The sequence below is a fragment of the Hipposideros armiger genome, unplaced genomic scaffold, assembly GCF_001890085.2.
Source record: "Hipposideros armiger isolate ML-2016 unplaced genomic scaffold, ASM189008v1 scaffold_221, whole genome shotgun sequence".
Taxonomy (NCBI): domain Eukaryota; kingdom Metazoa; phylum Chordata; class Mammalia; order Chiroptera; family Hipposideridae; genus Hipposideros; species Hipposideros armiger.
This window is the reverse complement of record NW_017731571.1, coordinates 969,765-990,524: the sequence shown is the minus strand read 5'-3', so window position 1 is coordinate 990,524 and position 20,760 is coordinate 969,765. Positions and strand designations below refer to the sequence as shown.

Sequence of the window (20,760 nt, the reverse complement as noted above, 5' to 3'; positions counted from 1 at the left end):
GCGTGCGCCGAAGCGGGGGCGGGGGGTGGGGTAGGGTGCCCTGGGGGGAGCGCTCCGGCCGCCGGCCCCCGCCCCTTCGGGCTCGGGCGGGGTGGTCGCAAAGCCCTAGTTAGGCTACTGGCAGGCAGGCGGGTTATCCTGGAGCTTCCTCTGTGAGCGGCCACGGGAGCTGCCCTCAGGCAGGTAGGGAGCGCGCGATTGCTCCCTCAGGCCGGCTCTGCGGAGGCGGAACCCGAGCCTGCACACCAGCCTGAAACTGGACGCATAAACGCGCCACCGACCTGCGACGGGCAAAAGCTGCTTGGAGCCCGTGCGGCGGCATTTTAGAAGTAAGTCACAGCTCCAGAAAGCGAGCTTTCCAAGCGAGCAAAGACGGGTGTGAAGAATTTAGGGATAGCGTGCAGAATGCCACAAGGCCTTGTGCCTGCGCAGCTGCAAGGTCTCGGAGGTTCCTAGACTGAGCGGGGAGCGCCGCTCGGCACAATGAATTAAAATATTGGATGAGCCCGGAGACTTGGGGTGATGGATGACTTGGGAAAAGGGTTGAACCGCCTCATCCTTGTTTAAGATTTTCCACCCTCAGCCGTGCCCCCTCATTTCTTTATTTCCCATTTTCCCCCATTATTTCTCCTTTCTTTATTTCCCATTTTTCTTCTAGTTCCTCTTCCTTGAGAAAGCCTTGGGTGAAAAGAAATTCATTTGGAGGTTTGGCGTGCGAATCAAGGCATAGGTTGTGTTCAATGAAAATGCTACAAACATAATTTTATAGACTGCTACAGGCACAGTAGTAACCTTGGCATACGGGGAGGGAAAAACTTAAGTTTTACTTGAGGGTGGTGGTATTCAGGTAATTTTTTTTCTTTCTGCTCCTTGCAGCATTAGTGAAAAACATCGTAATATGGATAAAGTTACTATACAACTATTTACATAAAAAGGCAAAATAGGAAACAAATCAGAAGAAACAATACTCAAAAAAAAATTTAAAAATCACTGATTTATTTGGTATCCAACAAGTAACAATATTGCTGGACCTAATGAGATGGAATGAGGTGGAGGAAGGGCCCTGAAATCACCATTGAGAAAAGTAGATTATGTACTATTTGTCGCATCCACCAGCCAAATGTTAAGACTATTGCTGTTTGTGAGGACTAGTGAATGCCTACTTAAGCTGTCAGTAACTAAAGAAAAAACTGCCAGTGATTGAAATGAGAAAAAAAGAAACTAAAGTTTTATGTGTAATTTCTAACACTTGTAAGCAAATACATTGAAGATAGGAGACATCAGATTAGAAGAGTACAAAAAGTAATATATAAATCTTATGCAGAAACTTTGAAAACTGGCAGTAAAATGTATTACTAATTTTTTTATTTGAGGATCAGATGTCTGCTGAAATTGATATATATTATTTGATCAAAAGCAGCAAACTGGGCTGAGCTATGGAGGAAACAGTTCCAAGGCAATGTAGTCAGTCCTCATTATTCATAGATTCCACGTTTGTGAGTTCTGCTACTCACTAAAATTTATTTGTAACCCCCAAAATTAACGCGTGCAGCATTCATGGACATGCGCAGAGTAGCAAAAAAATCTAACTTGCCTGACACATTCCCAGCTGAGGTTAAACAAGGCTATACTCAGCCTTGTATCACCTCATGTACTGTAAGCAAATGTGATTTTCACCATATGTATGTCATGCTTTTCACCTTTTTTGGTGCTTTTTATTGGTGATTTTGCTGTCTTAAGCACTACCCGTCCACCCCCATCCCCAAGCATAGTGCTGCAGTGCTGTCTGGTAATTCGGAAACACAGGAAGGCTATGAGGTGCCTTGTGAGGCAGCATGTCCTAGATAAGCTCCCTTCAGGCTTATCATTAGTGCTCTTGGCCATGAGTTCAGTGTTAATAAATCAACAATATATATTAAACAAGGTATCTAAACAGAGACACATGTGAAACAAGGTTATGTATTGATTGGTTGACAAAAATGTGACCAGAGTCTCTCAGGAACCTAACCCTGTATTTCCCCTCAGAGCAGTTCAGTGTTCATCGTGACTTTGTAAAACATAACTACTTCAAATAATGAGAATTGACTATTTCCTAAAGGACTCGTCTAAATGTTATAACCATTTTTTAAAAACTCATCTCATTGCCTACTTTAGAGTCCATCATCCGTTGTTATAAATTCTTCTTTGCGAATACCTTCAATCCTTTCCTTCTCTCTTCCTGCATTTTACCTGCCTAAACCACAACCCTGGTTAATTCACTGCATGCTTGCATCAGAGCAGTTGAACTTGGCTGGAGAAAAACATGCAGCCATGCTAACTCTGAAGTGAGCTCCTCAGTGTTCTTTCCCCCACAGACTAATTTCCCCGCCCTCTTAGACAGTTATTTAACGTCTTTCTTTTTGAGTATACAGGTCCCCTCTTCACTGTGAAGTCATTATCTTTTTATCTAGAAAACAGAAGAATTCATTAACAGCTTTCTGCCCTCTTCCACCACTGCACCTACCCACCTTCCTACATCTGGACTTACTGCTACACTCCAGTAACTATGGGTAAACTTAAAATTCCTAAGACCAAACTTGCCACTTTTGCCTTGAGTTCCATTTTACTCTTGTAATTGTCCACTTTCCTTATGAATTGTTTCCCTCTCAACTGGATCACTTCGGTCAACTTATAAACATGCCTTAATAGTTACCATCTTTAAAAAACAAAACAAAAAACTTGACCTGTAACTCCTCCAAATATTACCCCGTTGCTGTGGTCTGCTCTCCTCTACAGAGAAACTTCATTCCCACTTCTCTCTCCATTGAAAATGCTCAGGAACAGCAGTAGTCTCCATATTCTCAAATCCAATTTCTGTTACTTCATCTTACTTCACCTGTCAGCAGTATTTGAAAGAGCTGTTAACTTACCCTTTTCTTTCTGAAGTGCCTTATCTTGCCTGCCAGGATTCCACTCTGTATTTCCCTCTTGATTTTCTCCCTTCCTAAATGGCTGTACCTTAGTCTCCTGACTGGTTCCTCCTCATTTTCCAGCCTCTAAATGCTGGAGTGCCCCAGGATTCAAATCTCACAACTTGAACAATTACTGTCTCTTCTCTCTCCCTAGGCAATCCCATCCAGATCTCTGGCTAAATGAAACCCAGAATCTCCAGCCCACACCTTTATCTTAAAACCTGCCAGTGGCTTCCCATTTCACTCAGAATAAAAGCCAAAGCTCTTACCATAGCCTACAAGGCCCTGTGTAAACTGCCCCCATCCACATTATCTCTGGCTTCATATCCAGTGACTTTTTACTTGCTCGTTTTTCCCACCCCTCTAATCCTCCTTTTCCTCCAATACATCAAGCATGTCTCTGTCTCAGGACCTTCGCACTACTGTCCTTCTGTGCACGAGGAGTACTCTTCCTCTTGGTATCTCCTTGGCTCACACTATCATTACTTTAGATCTCTGCTCAAATCTCACTTTATCACAAAGATCCTTCCTCTGAGAACTATGTAAAGACACCCCACCACCCTCTCACCCTTACCCTGCTCTATTTTTCTTATACAGTTTGCTATATAATATGTTACATATTTTTATTTATTGGTTATCTCCTAGAATGAAAGCTCTGTGTAACATATCAGATAAATATTTCTTGAATGAAAGGATATTTGCCTACAAAAATATACACAAAGAAAATAGCAAAATATTGTAATTCTCAAGAGGAAAAGGCTTATGGTTCTACTTCTGCTTGCTTTCTAAAAGAACAATAGAATTATAAATCCAGTCCTGCTGTCACAAATAAAATGGAGGAAAAGCTGGATTATTCTTAATACAAATAACAAACTGTATTGTAACAGATAACATTTGAAAATGTTCATAAATTTGCATGTATAACATCTTAAGCAGACCATTTTTCTTCCTAATGAGCGAACTCAAGTTTGTAAATGATCAAAAGGCCCATGTTTCAACCAACAGATTAAGACATAACCAATAGAGGGGGAGAACTATCAGCCCATAAGCTGACCGTGATAAGTGACCATGATTTTAATGTGATCCTGCTGTTGAAAGAAGAATCAAAAAGTGACATCCTCAAGCCTCTAGTTGTAAAAGGGACTTAAAAAGGTTTTGCTGGAATTTCTAAAGGGTCATAAAATAAGGATGTATTCCATGAAAATTTTACCTACCTATTTTCATTTCTATCTCTTTTTTCTCTGTCCTTGCCTTCCTCTCAAACTCAGCATAGTATAGTGATTAAAGCATGAGATTTGGAATCAGAATGACATAATGTAGAACTCTGGCTACATTACATCACATTGACTCACTAGTTGTATGACCTTGGGTAGATTACTAACGTCTCAGAGATTATGTTTCTTCATATCTAAAATTGGCTTGATAGGGTATAGGACTGTCTGTAAATAGTAAATAAATTATATAAATAATTTAGCAGCACCGACACATGCATCCTCCACCTATTGGTGGTTTTCATTCATTCATTCAAAAAACACATTGAGCTTCTTTGTATCATGTCTTAGGATCATAGTAGTAAGCAAATTAACTTGGTCTTACACAGTTGACATTTTAACTACAATACATAACTAAAAGGAGACCCTTTTCTCAGATTTGTAATGTGAGGCTTTCATTCAGTATGTGGGAAAAAATAGGAAACCTGCAACAAAAATTACTAGTTAGAAAAGAGGAGTAAAAACCACCAGGACAGCACCATATCAGTACAAAGTTCTTCCAAGTGATAGATACTAACGTGCAGCCAAGATTGAGAACTCTACCCTAAACCCTTTGCCTCAGTCTGGCAAAAGTTCAGTCTGGATTAACCCGACTACTCTTTTTTTTTTTTCTCCACCTCACAAAAAGCATTTATGGAAATGGAACAAGGGGTGAGGGTGGAGGCAGCCTGCAGACTGGGACAGGCCATGCGCATCCGGGTCACCTGTTGGCTCGTTCCCACTGGAGCCCAGAGTTGTAGGCGCGGGACACAGTGTTCCAGGCGTCCATGTAGCGGTCCATGCACATGGTGATGCACTTCTGCTCTGAATTGTCTAGGGAGCCTCCTGGCTTCCTGATGCACTTCCGGAAGCCCCGACTACTCATTTTTGTAGTACCTCTACAAAACTACACACGCTGAAGACTGAAACAATAGAATGGATAAATTCCACCAAAATCTCATGATCACCTGAATCAAATGAACCCTCAGCACTCAGCACAGCCAGGCAATCTTACATTTCTCTCTTTAATTTTCACCCACTGCAAGTTTTCCAAACTTCCCCTCTCCTCAAACCTATACCCCTCCTTTTACTACTTCCCTTTTACTGTCACAAGATAACATGACCTCCTTCCTCCTAAACTAAAGCCACCAAATGGAAATTTCTTCCTAGTTCCAAATATGCAAACCTCCCTGCACTCAGTTTATCCTTTTATTTGCTCAACAATTTATTGAGTACCCACCATGTGCCAGAGATACCTTAATGAACAATACGAACAAAAATCTGTACCCTCCTGGAGCTTATATTCTAGTGGGAAATGACAGGCATAATAAAAATAAGCGAGGTGGTAATCTAGAAAGTAGTAAGTGCCATAGAGAAGAGTGGAAGGTGATAGGAAGTACCAGATTAAGGAGTAATATCTTAAATAGTGTGGTAAATAGTGTGGTCATTGAGCAGGGGACATTTGAGCAAAAATTTGGAACATGATTGGGGAGCAAGCTATATGGGTATCTGGGAGAGGAATGTCCTTAGCAAAGGGAACAGCAAGAGCAAATGTCCTGAGGCAGGAGTGTGTGCCGATGTGTTCAAGAACAATAAAGAAAGCAATATGGGTGAAATGCAGTGACTGAGGGGGAAAGTATTATGAAATGAAGCCAGATAGATTAAAGGAGGGGATGGGGAAGCGGATCATGAAGGATCTACTGGCTATTATAAGAGGGTTGGCTTTTATTCAGAGTGAGATGAGAAACCATTGGAGAATCATGAGCAGAGAAGTGACACTACTGTGTTTAGAATAGTCTATGTGCAAGGAAGGAAACGGAAACTAGGGTACATCTGCATTGCCTAAAATCACCATTTCAAAACAGGAGTTAAGCCTCCTCTCTAAGGCCATTTCCTTCACATATGCTTTTCTTCCACCTGTTTAGTTACTTTACACTATCAATTATCCTTTCCTTAGTTTACTCCAATTCTCCCTTTCATCCTGATCATTTCCATTTGTTTTTAAACATGTCTGAATCTTATGTCAAAAAAGAAAAAGCCTTGACCCCAATTGCTGCTTTGTCACATTCCTCACTTCGGCCAAACTTCCAGCAAGACTTGTCTTTGATAACGCACTGGTTTCATTCTTCACTCTACTCATATTTCACATCACTGTAGCCTGACAACTGCCCCCATAACATCATCATCATAGATTTTCCTAAGGCAAGGTTCTTCAAGATATAATGCTGATTCTCCAAGGGGCATTTGGAAATGTGTAGCAGTCTTTTTTTGGCTGTGACTTGTATGTTTTTGTTTATAGCTTGAGGGTGAGGGGCGCTACTGGTGTTTAGTTGTTGAAGGTCAAGGATGCCTAACATACTGCAATGTGTAGGACAGTCCCTCACATTTAAGAGTTGTCCTGATCACACCTGAAACTAATAAAAAAATTAAATAAAAAAAAGTCCTGATCAAAATGCCATTATCACTCCCATTGAAAACTAGTCTTTAACGTCACAAATAACTTCTATGTATCCATATCCACTGAACATTTTTCAGTCTTTCGCCTACTTGATCTTAGAATATTTGACATTGATAGCTACTGTGTTTGCATTACCCTTCTCTGTTGGCTTCTGTGATGTACATTCCTTGTTTTCACCCTACCTCTTTGACAACTCTTCTCATTCCTTTTTATAGACCCATTCTTCTCCACTACCAAATGTTGAGGTTCTTCAAGATCAGTCCTTGGAGGTGATGTCAACAAAAATGACAGAGAACTCCAAGGACACATCCCTCCACATAAATAGCAAATAAGTTGGCAAAGATTGTCAGAATCAAGTTTATGTGAACTCTAGAAACTAGTCAGATATTACAGTAACCAGACAGACACTTTAAAAGGTTGCCGAATCTCAAAGGAGAGCTCTGTGTTGTTTCAACTTCATGGCCTCATTTCCTCATCCTCAGTTCAGGAGCAACTTTGAAGACGTCTTGCATTTCTAGTGCAGGTTCCTAGCGCCAGAGAGAGAAGAACGGACCTTGTCCTCAGAGAATTGTGTTAGTGTGTTTTAACCTGTCTGGTGGCTCCCTGAAGCACTGGTGCAAAGGGCTTTTCTTTATTTTGCCTGACTCATAACTATTCCAAGGCAGAGAGATGACTACCTAGAGTGCATTTGTCAGAAACATTTAAAGGAAAGTTATTAGCTGCTGCCACCTAGGGAAAGAAATGATGGTCGGGGCCAATAATAGACACACCAAAAACCCTGGAAGGGAAAACGGAACAGTAAGATACCTTGAAGAATGAAGTCTTTGAAAAGTTCCCACATATTCCTGAAAATCTAAAAGGCTACATGCATGCCCAGGGTTGGGCAAATGGCTCAGAAAAGACCTGAACAGGCCCTAAACACTCATGTCTGGTTAACTTTCAAGCTCTGCTCAAATAAGTAGGGGCTAAGGTGGATTTGTAAATTGCTCAGCTGAATGTTGAAGGTGTTGCAGCAACACATACACAGAGCCCACTGGCAAAAACTAGAAGCTTTTTCTTTATTTTTTGGTCATAGGCATTTAAGGAAATCTCTGTTGAATCGCTTGCTGACTACTAAGCAAACAAAACAGACTTCAGTGGCCATACGAAGGAATACAGAGTTTACAAACTTAGTTCAGGAAAGTCATTAAACAAACAATAGCATCCACAACAAGTAGCAACAACAAACTCTAGGGAGGGAGGAAAATCTGATTTCCAGACCTGCCACATTATAATAATTAAAATGTCTAGTTTTCAACAAAAAAAATTTTACAAGGCAGCCATAAAAACAAGTATGGCCCATACACAGGAAAAAAAAAATTAATAGAAACTGTCCCCAGGGATGCCCAGATATTAAATTTACTAGACAAAGACTTTCCATCAACTCCTTTAATATGCTGCAAGACCTAAAGAAAACCAGAGACAAAGAACTAAAGGAAATCAGGAAATCAATGTCTCACCAAATAGAGAATAAAGAAAAAGAATAAATTATAAAAGGAATCAAATAGAAATTCTGGAGTAGAAAAGTACAATAACTGAACGTAAGAATTCACTGGAGGGGTTTAGCAGCAGATGTGAGTAATCAGAAGAAAGAACCAGTAGACGTCAAGATAGGTCAGTCAACAGCGGTTCTATTCCTGGCCTGAGCTGAGCTGCCAAAAGGTGGCAGGATGGCTCAGCTAAAAAAAAAAAAAAGGAGGAAAAATAGATCAATTAAGATTAACCACTATGTGAAGCAGAAAGGATAAAGAATAAAGGAAAATGAACAGAGCTCAAGAGTCCTGTGGACAACATCAAGCATACAAAGATATGCATAATGAGTGTCCCAGAAGGAGAGAGAGAAAGGGGAAGAGAGAATATTTGAAGAAATAATGGTCAGAAACTTCCAAAATTTGATGAACTATTTGAATCTAGATGTCCAAGAAGCTGAACAAACAAGTAGAATAACTCAAAGATACCCACACCAAGACATAGTCAAACTGTCGAAAGACACTGACAAAGAATCCTGAGAGCAGCAAGAGAGAAGCGAGTCCTTACATATATGGAATCCTTTTTTTTTTTTTTTTAAGATTTTTATTGGGGAATTGGGGGGATGGGAACAGTGCTGGGGAATTGGGGGAAGGGGAACAGACAAGTTGCTGTCCTTTTGTTCTTTAGTCCAGCTGTGGAGGATGTCGCTTCACTGGCCCAAGTTGGCACCATCATTGCGCTCCTCCCGGGAGAGGCAGATCAATCGCCGGCTTCTGGACAGCCGCTCACTGCAGCTGCTGGCTGCTCACGCTGGCTGCTGGCTACATACAGTAGCCCATGGCAACCCACTGCCACAGGGGCTGCAGCCTACGCCGTTGCCAGCAACTCACGCCAGCCCAGCTCCAGGTCGAGCCATTGTTCAGCATCCTAGCTGTGGAGGGCAGTGTCACTGGCCCTCATATGTGGGATCCAAACCGGGGCCCTCTGGAATCCCAAGCCAGTTCCCAACCATTGCGCCACTTGGCTGGCCCCATATATGGGATCCTTAATAAGATAAACAGATTTTTCACCAGAAACCATGGAAGCCAGGAGGTTGTCAGTCACATAACATATTCAAAGTGCTAAAATAAAAAAAGCCACCAGCCAAAAATTCTATAACCAGCACTGTCATTCTCTGGAACATTTGAGATCTTGCTTCCTGGCATTGTTGTTCGTTTGGCTAGAACTATTATAAAAATTCTCTACCAGTTGGATGTTTCTTACATCAACACACTGTACTATACACTTATTGATTGGATCATAGCAGAAATTAAAGTTGAGATTACAAATTGAAAAGTGACAATGCTTCATACAAAAACATGGTGTCGATGTAAGAATATCCTATTTAATATCCAAGAATAAGTTTAAAAGGAATATTGAGAACATTTTAAGAATTTACTGAAAGACATAAAACAATTTGACTAAATTGAAAGCCATTTAATTTTCTTGATGGGATAAACTAATATTGTAAAGGAGGACAGTGCTTCCAAATTAATATGTAAATGTAATTCAAGTCTTGTCATAATTGCAGTTTTGGGGAAGTGAGGATTATATTTGATGAGTTTATTCTAAAATTTATTTTGAGAAATTTATGAAAAAATTCAAAATTATGAGTAAAGAGAATAATAAAGGGGAGCTTTTTCATACCATACATTAAAATTTACTGTAAAGCTAAGGTAGTTTAAAATACGTTATGGGTATTGGAAGAGACAAATACTATATGGAATAAAATAAAGTGTCCAAAAATAGATCCATGTGGTTATAACAAACCAATGTGTTATAAAGGAGACATTCTAAATCTGCAAATGGATAGAATATTCAAGAAATGATGTTGGGACAATTGGCTACCGATTCTGAAGTAAAGAAAATTAGATTTTCTCTTCACATCGTACTCCAAAATAAATTCTTAGTTTATCACATCTCTATTAAGAAATTAAAGAATAAACTAGTCAAATGTGAAATAGTTTTGATCTAGGAGTAATAGAATATGAAACTCAGAAACCATGGAGAAAATGATTGATACATTTGACATATACACATTTAAAACTTAATGAAAAATGCATCACAAAGTTAAAAGATAAGTTATGGATTTGAAGAAAATAATTGCAATACATGAAAGAGTTTATATGTACACTCTACAAAGAGCTCCTAAAATCAGTAAAATGGCTAATAGAAAAGTATATAAAATTTATTAATGGATGAGTCAGAAGAAGAAATAGAAATGACTGATACACATACCAGATGTTGAACTTCACAAAGTAAGAAATACAAATGAAAACTTCCAGTTCAAGACTAGACTAAGCACCTGCAAGTACCTCTTTTTTAAGATCCATATTATTAATTTCATAGCTATATACCCTTACATTTACCTCATTATTATATTCATCTTACAAATAAAGGGGGAAAAGCACAAAGTAGTTAAATTAGTTGGCCAAAGTCACAGATAATAAGAGCAGCAGAGCTGGCTCTTGGATCTACCCGCTAAGCCACTACATCATGCTACCTCTAAATGAATTGAAGCAGAGTTTTCAAGTGTGATATTGGAGTGGTCAAGACCCTTTCAGAAAATCTATGCAGCCAACTTTTCATAAAAGTAAAACATTACTTGACTTTTTTACTCACAGTCTACAGTGCAGTTTTTGTGAAGCCCCGTGATGTGTGATGTTGCAAAAGACTGAACATAGATAGGAGATTGGAGTCCTCAGTAATTTTTAAGGATGTAAAGGGGTTCTGAGACCACAAAATTTGAGAACTACCAAATTAAAGAATTATCTTCAGACCACTGACGGCTGGGTTAGTTGGGCCTCTATCCCATTTTTCCATTTCCGTCACATATACAGAGCATACCCCAGAGGAATCTGTGGCTGCTCTCCCCAAGAATAAAATCTCTAGGCTAGAGCAGTGTTTCCAAAAACGTAGTATAGAAAAATCAACTGAAATGGTACTATGCCACCATCAGCCTGTTTCTACAGAGTGTCCATTGAACAGCAAGCACTCTCTGTCCAATAAATAGTCCCACCTCACATGCTGGCAGATGTACTTAGGCTGCCGGTTAGAGAGAGGGTGTGCTTATCTAGAGCCACCAACCAGGGTTGTCCCAAATGACGAAGGAGTAACTAACTGATGGTTGTAATCTAGCTGGAGGGGCACCTTATTGTGGTGTTCCGCTTACTGTATTGATTTTTAAAGTTGCCTGTTAAGATAAATTTAATTTTAAAATTGAGTTGATTTAAGGGAAAGTAGTATAGAAACGTTACATATTACATGAATGCGGCAAAAATTGTTAAGTGAGCAAAGTTTGAGAAACACTGCTTTGAAGCAAATTATTGATCTGTCTGGAGTGTGTCTTTGATATGGTTGTTGAGGTTTGAGAAAAGTAGGGCAAAATTTGAGGTAATTCCATACCCCCACATTAAGGGGGATTAAAAAAAAAAAAGGAAAACTCGGCCTAAGGGTGATAGATAGCTCAAACCCCTTTACTTTGACGTTTGTGAGGGCTGGGGGTCTGCTCTAGCCTCTGCCTGTTCCTTCTCCCAATGAAACCTGCTTATCATTATGTTTTATTCACTTATACGAAGCTTCTGTCCATTTCCATGAATCTTCTACTGCTACTCAGCCATCACTGCAGATTTAATTACCCCTTAAAACACTATGTGAGATCATACAGTTATCTGACATCCAGGATATGTAAAGAACTCCCTACAACTGTGCCACGAACAACCTAATTAGAAAATGAAGACTTGAATAGACAGTTCTCCAAAGAATATATACAAATAGCCAATAAGCACATAAAAAGGTGTTCAGGGCCGGCCGAGTGGCTCAGTTGGTTAAGAGCTCGCTCAAGAGTTTGAGCTCTGAGCAACAGCAGTTCGAGTCCCGGCCAGAGCTGAGCAGCCGCTGAGCAGCCGCTGAGCTGCCAACAGGTGGCAAGATGGCTCAGCTAAAATAAATTAAAAAAAAAAAGTGTTCAACATCACTAATTATTAGGAAAATACAAATCAAAACCACAGTGAGATACCACTTCACACCCACTAGGATGGCTGTTATTAAAAATAAATGTTGGGGCCGGCCGAGTGGCGCGATGGTTAAGAACTCGCTTGGGATGCCAGAGGGCCCCGGTTCGGATCCCACATATGAGGGCCAGTGACACTGCCCTCTACAGCTAAGATGCTGAACAACAGCTCAACCTGGAGCTGGGCTGCCATGAGTCGCCGGCGACGGCGTGGGCTGCAGTCCCTGTGGCAGTGGATTGCCATGGGCTACCGTGTGTGGCCAGCAGCCAGCGTGAGCGGCCAGCAGCCACAGTGAGCGGCCGTCCAGAAGCCGGCGACTGATCTGCCTCGCCCGGGAAGAGCGCAATGATGGTGCCAACTTGGGCCAGTGAAGCAACGTCCTCTCCACAACTAGATTGAAGAACAAAACGACAGCAACTTGTCTGTTCCCCTTTCCCCAATTCCCCAGCACTGTTCCCATCCCCCCAATTCCTCAATAAAAATCTTAAAAAAATAATAATAATAAATAAATGTTGATGAGGATAAGGAGAAACGAATCCTTGTGCATTGCTGATAGGAATGTAAAGTGGTGCAGCTACTATGGAGAACAGTATGGAGAGTCCTCAAAAATTAAAAATAGAATTACCGTATGATTTAGCAACTCCACTTCTGGGTGTATACCCAAAAGAAAGCAAAAACACACCGATATTTGTGTACCAATGTTCATAGAAGCATTCACGGCAGCCAAAATGTGGAAGCAGTCCAAGTGTCTGTTGACAGATAAATGGATAAACAAAATACGATGTATACATACAATGGAATATTACTCAGCCTTAAGGAAGGAAACTCTAACATAATACTATAACATGGATGAATGTTGGAGATGTTATGCTAAGTAAATGAGTCAGTTATAAAAGGACAAATATTGTAATTCTACTTACATAGAGTAACTATTATAGTCAGATTCATAGAAACTCAAAGTAGAGGTCACTAGGGCTTGAGGAGAGGGGTTGATGGAGATTCGTTTAATGGGTACAAAGTTTTAGCATAGCAATACTGGATGATGAAAAACTAGAGATGGATGGTGGTGATGCTGCACAACAATGTGAACGTTCTTAATGCCACAGAACTGTACACTTAATGTAGTTTGGTAAATTTAATGGTATGTATATTTTACCACAATTTTTAAAAATCCACTATGTGAGAAATTATCCAGATAACTGAAAGTACAATCTGAATCATAATACTATATGTCTCATGTGAAACAGATAATAAGATGACTCCAAAATACTAACCAATCCCTGCTCACAAAACCACAATATTCAATGTAACTTGTATGACATTGTTTACTTGTACATATGGCTCATTTACTCACAGATTAAAATGTTAGACCAATGGAATATTGTTTCTGGGTCTCCATTTTAGGCTTTTCTTTTGCAACCCTGGCAATGTTACAATAGAGCAGGCTGGATCATAAAGGAAGTACTCTGTTCTACAAGGAAGTTACCCCAAAACAGAAGCACCCGTTATCCGACATAATATCTGAGGCAAGTCCACTTGGCCCTGGAGTTAAAGTGCTACAATAACAGTTGCTTAAGCCTTCCTTACCTATTCAGACACCTGGTTTCTCCACATCATTTTGCAATTCAAATTTAGCTCTGCAAACTTTTTGGAAACAGTACAAAACCTTAAGACAATGGTAAGCAACTATTTAAAATAGAAAAGCCAATTTTTCATTTCAAAAACGTTAATTTATCTACTTTTTGTTAAGCCACTGCAATTACTTTTTGTGAATAAATGTTTTATTTTTTTATATCTATGATGTTAGGAAGTACATAAACTGGTAGCATTTCTCCAAAAGAGAGCTTATCACTGCTTCGAAGGCTTCTCTAGTGTCCTGCTGTTATCTGTCTTTGAATCAAAGTAAAGGAAAAGCCTACAAGTGGTTAAGTGTTTTTTTTTCATAGGAGACTTTTTCCTTGTTTTTCAAAAAGTAGTTGATATTTTAACAAGTGGTTTTTTGGGGCCCTTTTCTAAATTTTAGAAAGCTTACACGATTTTGGAGTTTTTGCTAAAGCAACATTTGCTTATAACTAGATATAGAACTCCAGAGGTTTCTAATATTATGGGCAATTACTTCTGAAGGGTTTCTCTGGATACTGCAGCTAGCAATCATTACCCCTGTCAACTCTCTCCTGACAGACTCGAATGCTTCAAAAGTACATCATAGGATCCAATTCTTTAAAACCTTCCAAACGTGCATATTCCCATGTTTTGTTCATAGTTGAATTCCTGAGCGATAGACCCACGGAGGGCTATAGTTTAGTCCAATTTAGGATAGAATTACCAGGAACCTGATTTTTCATGCAGTGTTTGAGGAAAATTGATAATTTCACTCATGTAAATGTCTAATATTTACTAGTTAATCAAGCTTCATTATCATTTCTGGATGACAGGACTTCTGTACTGCTATTCTTTTAAGCTTACTATTGGCCCACATTACGTGCTTTTAGGCCACTACCTTACATACATACATTGCAGCAGGGAGCATCCTTGGCATATACAGACAGGTGCATATTTTTGCAGCCTAGCCCAGTGGGATATACATATGACTCTACCGCCAGGGCTCCACACTTATATTAATGTTGTCTGCTTGCTAGGTGATATGCAATGGTGTGGTAATTCTGCAGTCTTTTCTTTTAAAATGTTTTCTATCTGGCTTTCATTCTTTCTTGTATCGCAAAGTATACTTCTAGAAACTTGCAAACTAAATGTTGATTTAAGATGACCTATCTTTTTTGATTCTTGTATCTAATGCAATGTGGAAAAAAAATCATTCTCATGGGTAATTTGTGTTCTGATGAATTCAAAAGATTGAGTGTTGAATTTGACAATCAGTACATTTAGCATTGGAGAGGATTGCTTCTAGAATGCTGATAATATCTTATTTCTTGGCCTAGATGGTGGTTGAGTACAAATTTGCTTTATAACTATCCATTAAAATGTACATGTTTATGTACCTATCTATATTATATATTTCATGATAATAAAGGATTTAAAAAGTGAATCTTGTGATTTCTTTTAAAAATACACCTTTCACTTGTTTTGAAGCAAATATTTTGTTTTTGACAAAAACAAATATGAATTACAAAATTCATATTGTTAGTAAATAACTGAATAAAAATATGTATTACTTTGATTAACAAATTTTTATCAAATATATGTTGTATTTTAGTTGAAACCATTCAGTAGTTTTAACTAAGGATAATTCCAGAAAGTTATCAGACTTTTTATATACAGCACAACATCTACTTTAGCTAAACCCTTTGGGAGCTAGTTGAAATCTAACCACCTCAAATCTTTTGTAAAACAAGGCTAGAATAAATGGATGGATAGATGAGATTTTTAAAAAATTGAAGTAAGATACTCAGACATTTTCATAAAAAACACAGCATAGTAAAAGAAGCTCTGGTTTCCACTAGTGTAAGCACACACAGTTATGAGTGTCAGTTCATTCTGTCTATAAAAGAGGCATAATAACCCTTGCCCTGCTATCTTACAGTCATAAAACTACAGTGAAAGATGTGAAAGACCTTTTGCGATACTGTGCTTCTTCAGAAACATATATGTATTTGGTGATTCAAATGACTGAAATATATTTCTCAGATATATTTGGTCTTCATTCCAGGGCACCTGACTCACAGCTCCCAAACCCCTTGGAATTTTCTAAGTGAGGAGAGCAAGAACTGAGTCCATCATAACTATGTAAAGAAGCCTCCATAAAAACCCAAAAAGGACAGAACCAGAATGCTTCCATGTGCCACTGTGCTGGGCTCCAAGCTCCACCAGGACGGAAGCTCCTTCGTTTGGGAACTTACCCTATGCATCTCTTAATCTGGCTCTTGATTTATATCCTTTAATATCCTGTATAATAAATATCATTTGTAATCTAGTGAGTAAGCTGATTTTCTTGAGTTCTGTGAGCTGTTCTAGCAAATTAATCAAACCTGAGGAGGGGTTTGTGGGGAGCTCTGATTTGTAGCCTGTCCATGAGAAGCACAGTAACGACCTGGGCTTGCAGCTGGCATCTGAAGTGGAGGGCAGTCTTGTGGGACTGAGCCCTTTACCTGTGCAATCTGACTATATCCAGGTACATAGTGCCTGAATTGAGTTGAACTCTTGGGCATCTGCTTGTTGGTGTAGGGAAGCCTCCATACACACAGAATTGGGTCCGGGGACTGTTTTCACCTTTGAACAATCACTTTATAAACTTGTTATTATTAATATATAGATTTGATTTAATATGGACATAGTCCAGATTAATCCAATTTATATGAGTTTATATGTCAATAGAGAGGCTATATTAGTTAAGTTAAGCAATAGCAACTCTCTTACTAGGCAACCTGGCTTCTCAGTGAATTAACAAAGATTGGTTTGTCCATCACATTATAATCCAGGGTGACTCAGGTGGATCTCCGTGGTGGCATTTCTATAATTCTGGGACCTGGGATGCTTACATTTTGCAACTCGGCGATTTTACAGGCCTTTACTTCCAGCCCCACTTGTGAGAAAAGGGAAACAGAACTCACACCTGCCCATTACAGTCTTGGACCAAAAGGGTCCTTCCCTTCATCATCCTGTGGCCAGTATTATCTCTACAACCCCATCTCAACTGTAGGGTAACACATGGATATTTGTGAACACTCTGTTACACAAACAACTTAAAAGGAAGCTCCTTGATTTAAAGCAGGAATTCTTAATAGGAAGTCCATGGAATGGTTTTAAGATGTCTGGGAATCCCATGAAATTCTATACAAAAAAATTGGACTTACAATGTTTATTTTTCTAGAGAAAGGGTCCATAGCTTTCTTTGGTCACAAAGAGGTGCTTGGGGAAAAAGTTAAGAATTACTGATTTAAGGCAGCAGGTAAGGGGAGAAAAACTATGGGATTGGACACCATTCTTCCTTTTATATTAAATATTGTCTACAGTTTACTGCCTATCTAATATAGATGACACATAGATAATAAAGGTACCACACACAATGGGGACTGAGTCATTACGTTAAGCATTTTTCACATCTTTAATCTTCACGTTGACTTTGAAGACACATATTCTTTGTGCAAATATGGAATCTAAGGAGCATAAAGATCATGTAATATGCCTGAGATTACATCACTAGTAAAAGTGAGTAACCTAGGATTTGAATCTAGGCCTGTTTAGCTTCAAAAGCTTTTCACATTGGGCAATTTAGGTGTCACAGAGTTCATCTACTATGAAAGAGATGTAAAAGACAATATGGCCTGAACATATTCATGATTTTATTTTCCTGCAAACTGAACAAACAAAATACCAGGTAATATAGAAATATCTGTGGTTGAATTGACAGACTACAAAATTGATGAATTTCTGTTGCATACAGGAGTGGCTACAAATATAAAAAGACCAAGTAGCAAAGAAGAAAAGTGAAAAAATTTCTATCTGAATCATGTTTAAATAGAAAGGTAGATAAATAGAAATATTTGCTTAATGCTTTTGTGATTTTTGAGATAACTGCAAATAATTTTCACAGTAGTTGCATTTAGCTGGTGAGAAAATTTTTGGTTTTAGTTTTCCTAAATTTTTTCTGCATTTAAAAAATTTTTACTTTAAATATAAAGATGTATTCAGAAATATTAAATATTTCCCTAAAGTATAATGAGTGGTTAATGATCCACTCAGCTACTTCAGAGAGAGCACTGTATAGCTGGTATCCTAGAGCATTTTTGGCAATATGACCTAGATTTTTAAATTTTTTTTTGGTAATGAAATCAGAAGTAGCAATTTGTAATTCAGCTAGGATTTTTTTTGTTGCGAACAACAAAAACTAATTCTGGCCATGTTAAGCAAAATGGAATGTATTGAAAGAGCTTAGAGAATTCTTGGAAAGCTGAACCCAGCTTGGACAAAGAACGGGAACCAAGTTGCTCTCAAGGGTCAGAAACCAAGTTCTCAGCAAAATTCATGCATCAGTAACAACCTTTTGTCAACCTGTAACTTTTTATTACAGTGCTTCACTAATTCAAAATGTAAAGTCCCAAAGAGTGTCTGGTTGTCCAATCCTCACCTTTTGATCCCATAAGGGAAAGCAGCCACTTTCTCCAAACAACTGCCCCATTATAATCAGCCTTCTCATATCTTACTGACAATCAGCGGAAGGCTCTTTGTGTGTAAACTTGTAGAAAAGGCAATCAAAAAGTCAAATGTCTTCATCAAACTTTTAGTTTAGTTATATATGCTAAATTAAAATGCGTATTAAAAATATAAAACTATGATATTAATTTAGAAATACCATTTATCACTTAATTACTGTTGCTTCTATCCCAATATTTATCAGAGGAACAAAAACTGAGTAGAGAGAGAAAGGTCTTTAAAAAGAATATGATTATACTGAAGGAAGAGAAAGGGAAAGAAGAAATTGTGAGTGATAACAAAAGTATTATAAAAAGAGGTAGATAGAAAAAAGAAATTAAGGGTAAAAAGACTGTGTAGAGGGAAAGAAAGGGAGAGTATATTGGGCTGTTGGAAAAGTCATGACGCATTTTTGCAACGAAAAACAGAAAAAAAAAGTCATGACTTTTCTGGCAACCCAATAGTAAGAAATATGGGTGCAAGCCTTTGGCAACCTACTCCTGCAGCCTCACGCCTCCTTTGTGCTAACACATGTCCCTCCCCTCCCTTCCCCTCCACTCTCCTCCCCTCTCCTCCCCTTACCTTCACTTCTCTTCCCTTCTCTTCCTTTCCCTTCACCTTTACTTGGATCAGCCCTGGTGAGTTCTGGGTACTTAAGAAACAAATGCTACTCCAAGCCCCCTACAGGGATTCAGATCTCATTCAGATCCCAGAAAACCAGGAGAACCAGTTCCTATCAAGTACAGTTACCCTGCATTGTCAACACAGGAACTCCAGAAAGCTGTGGGCTGGCAGCAGCCGCCCTGGTAGACTGGGTGACAATTACTATTATATCAGGAACCTGTTCTTCCTTTTTTCATCTTCAGACCCAAGGCTTTTCCAAAAGAAAAGGGAGTCATCCATCACAATCTCCCTCAAAGTCAGCTGAAACAGAATCTTAGGTTTTCAATTTTTTCTTCAATGAACTTAAGCTAAAGGGACGCTCTTAACCAGCAAATGGCAGCAACAGAATCACTGTTATTGACGTCCTGAGAAGCCCATACAGCCCCTAATTATAGTCTACTTTGAAAATGAATAGCTGTATTAGACAAATATGTAAAGTCCAGGAGTAGTATGTATGCTCCTAGATTTTTGTCTACAATTCTCAAGATTATGATAAAGTCAAAAGTTTCAGATAGAAAAAAATAGATTGTGATACAATCTTTCTGCTTTATGCTTTCTCAAAAGAGCATATGTCTTGTCCCTTTCCTGAGGAGTCACCCTGTTAACTCCCTTTTCATATGAACAGTGTGTCTCAACCACAGCCAAGTTTTGCTCTATTTTGTAAATCATTTTTATTTCTATCAGAAATAGCAAGCATGGAAATGTTTAAAAAAGAAATGACCGCATCAGGACTAAGACTTAAGGAGGAATTTAAAAAGGTCAATTTAGGCTTCATTTTGTAGTATGTATTTTGTGAACACATATAGTATATACTTTTACAACAACAAAAATGTAAAGAAGTTTCCATACTTGGAGAATTTTTTTGATAAAAATTTTGGTATTTATTAGGGAGAACCACATTTTTAAGGACAGCGATAAACTGCAAATTCTATTTGAAATTAATATAGATTTGGGAATATATCCTGGTAATTGGGTAGTAGGTATATGATAACATTTAATGCGGAAGACAATGGTTTCTAAGAAAATCAGAATGTGAGCCTTGCGTCACTGAGGTGGGCTGGTGAAAGTGGAAAAGAACCAAAATACTTAAAGCCTATAGAGAAACCATGTTTGCTGCATGGATGGGAGAGTTTTAAAGCAGGAACAACTTAGGGGAGATAAACCTGGGTCTGTATTCTCAGAAAAATAAAAGGGAACTGGAGTTAAGAGCATTGAGTGAAATCTAGTGTTAAACTGGGTAGGGGTTTATTTGGCTATCGAGTGCATTTTTTACTTGGACTGAGAGGCAAGACTTAGGGCCCAGATGGAATGTGCTTCCTCAGTACCCAAGGGAGCTGAAAGAAAGAAATTTAACAGCTGCTTTAAATCTTCTTAGTAGCTCTCAGGGTATATATCTAAACTAACTAAATAAATAAATGGCTCTGGTCTGGCCTGGCAATGGGAATAAGTGGCCTAGAATGGAAACTGGAAACAATTTAAAAGACAGCTCTGTGTGGGAACATGAGCTAAATGGCTTTACGCAACACATGTTTATTTACGTCCTTTATATGTAATTTGTACCTAAGGGTTTGCCTGGACTAGAGTAAACTAGTTTATACACCCTAAATGGCTGACAGTGAAATGGATCTGGAGTGAGAGAGCACACAAGACATGATCCCAGGCACATCCCAGGAGCTCCACAGGTTGACTATATGGGTCCTCAATAAAGGTTTAGAATGAATGAATGA

The 20,760-nt window shown here is 38.8% G+C and overlaps 1 long non-coding RNA gene across 1 annotated transcript; it reads left to right on the top strand.

Annotated features, from left to right (window-relative positions):
* Positions 1-12: 12 nt before the first annotated feature.
* Positions 13-16,151, top strand: LOC109389108 (uncharacterized). The gene is made up of 2 exons (XR_002125348.1): positions 13-329; positions 15,888-16,151. It is a non-coding gene; the product is annotated as an uncharacterized LOC109389108 (long non-coding RNA).
* The last annotated feature ends 4,609 nt before the right edge of the window (positions 16,152-20,760 follow it).